Here is a 2,561-nt window from a genome sequence, read left to right as displayed (position 1 = left end):
CACTTCAAACCAACCTTGCAGGCAGGTATTGTAGGCTGTTCTGCTCTTACTGCAAGACAGGAGCATGCTAAAATCGTGAATGCCACAGCATCCTGATGAACTCCCCAAACGAATGTAATTCACTACCAATCTTAAAATGCTATTCTAGTCTAGAGAATGACTATTCAAAAAAGGTCCTTATTTAATCAATAGAGTAACTCCCTGTGTACATTCAGACAGATATAAAATCCGTTCGTGACAACATGATGGGTTTTATTGCTTTTTGCTTCTGTTAGCATTGCGGAACCAATTCAGCTTTGAGAAAGCTGGAATCTCCACCTTCCTATATTATATCCACCAAAAATAATAGCTGGCACAGCACAGAGGCTCTCGGACACCTGAGTGCTATCAATAATGGCGCTGTTAACCCAGGTTCTGGTGAGTAACCTACCCTGACCACTGAAAGCACTGGGACTGCACAGGTTTTACTGAGACCGTTATTTCAGTTTACGGGGTTTTTGCTACTGTGTACACTGTACAAGGACAGAAGAAACCCAGCTTAACTCTGACCCTAGGTTGTGTTTGCAGGCTAGGAAATTACAGCATTTTTCGTTGTCCAGCTGAGTGCTGTTGCTGCATTAATATAAATTAATATTTATTTATAGTTATTATAATTATAATTACAATATTTTTACACAGCTGATTTCTGTGCAGTATAGTTATATTAAAAATTAGGAGATGTCGTTCAATTTGATTAAGGAGGTGATCATTTGGATACTGACCTCCAACACCTGCAAAATTGCATGGAAAAAGAGAAGAGAACCTGTGTGCCTGCAGCATTCTGAGCTGTTTCTATGGCTGGGAAAGATAAAGCCTGAATCTGTATTACTGGAAAAGCAGCATTACCTACAAGAGAGAGGAACTCAATAAGGAAAAAAAAAAAAGAAAAAAAAGCCACACAGATTATCTTAAAAAGTTTAGATGAAAATCTGAGCATTCTTGCTTATTTCATCCCATATCAATTCTGATTGTCTGGTGACACGGTTTCACAAAAATAGACTTAAAAGCAGCAGTTTGGATTTTGAGTACAGCGCTGTGATTGACCTGTCAATGGTAATAGGTCTGTGATAAATCCTTTCAGAGTGCAATGGAAGTGGCATCATACTCTGCAGTTACTGGACGTGAGATGATACAGATCCCTTCCAAGCCAGGGTTCCAGACTGGATTTTGATTTTGCACATCTCAAAATTCAAGAGAGTTTGACTTGAAGGGATTTGACTTAGTTTCACTTTTAGTGGATGCACTGCAGGAAGCTTCCAGCTCTAGCTGGTCATCGTGGAAATGGTGGGTTAGGTGCTGCTGGAGACAGAGGTTGGTGCCCAGAGAAGCAGGACAGACTGCATTTCAGAGTGGGATACAGAGAGGAAGGAGGGAAAGCTCTTGACGTTCCCACATGCAGCCCGGGATGCAATGGTCAGAAAGCAGAAGAACTACCGGCAGATTAAAACGCAGAGCGGGGGAAGTGAATTTGCAGCTCAGGCAGTCTGTACAAGGAGATAATGATGTTAATTCCTGTGAGTAGTGAGTTGGATTCTGATCAACCTTGTGTAAGCAGGTGTACTCCAGAGATAGCGAGGAGCAGAAAAACAGGTTAATTACTATTTTTAGCAATGCAGTAAGGGCAGGCTGGACAAGTTAGCACTATTTTCCCTGATAAATGTTAGATTGTGGGTGGTAAGGGAGCACAAGCACCTGAGATGGCAACTACTAATCGAAAACTCTGCATGAGCTGGACAGAGGCAGGTTTCATCCACAGGAAAACATACTCAGTCCCTCACCGTGAGAATCAGTCTGCTCCTATACTCTCTCTACCATCCCTTCAGTGTCCTTCAGGTGCTCCAGACCAAGCTTTGCCCTGGTGAGAGGCACCTGGCTGCTATATGTCGGGGGAGACCTCCCTTCAGAGCCAGGGCTGCCTCTGGTACCAGCTCCCAGAGCCAGGGAAGTAGTTCCCTCTTGATGGCATGAAAAATCCTAGGCCTCCTGCACTCAGTCATGGGGCAGGAGCCGGGATATAAAAAAAGAGGGCAGGGAGGGTGCTTGTCCCTAGTACTTCTCTTGAGTAGAGGAAGGGAGGGGAAGGAATAAAGCAAAACTGAAGCAGATATGCCCCATTCCTGAAGGCTGCTTCTAGCAGCCCAGAAGAATGGCTATAGGACATCCATGAGCAGGAGGCCATAATGGCTTAGGGACACCTGAGACGGAGGGCAGATAACCACTGAGGAGAGCCTCGGGGGAAAAAGGGGATCCTCTTGGTATAAAAATATCTTACTGGGGCCCTTACTATCATCAAGATGTGGGTCAAGAGTCGCATAGAAGACAGGACCCTGACCACCAAACTGTATTAGAGAGTTGTTTTGATTGGTAGTGAAGTTAGTGATTTGATGGTAAAAATCCTGTTACCACACTCTGTTCTTTTGCATCATCTGATCACCTCTGTATAATTCAGAAACTTTATCAAATTATTCATATCCTTCCCTCTCTTTGCAAGTTGCAGCGCATCTGTGGGATGGTGGTCTCTT

Source organism: Pygoscelis adeliae, unplaced genomic scaffold (assembly GCF_000699105.1).
Source record: "Pygoscelis adeliae isolate BGI_AS28 unplaced genomic scaffold, ASM69910v1 Scaffold1, whole genome shotgun sequence".
Lineage (NCBI taxonomy): Eukaryota > Metazoa > Chordata > Aves > Sphenisciformes > Spheniscidae > Pygoscelis > Pygoscelis adeliae.
This window is presented reverse-complemented; position numbering follows the sequence as displayed.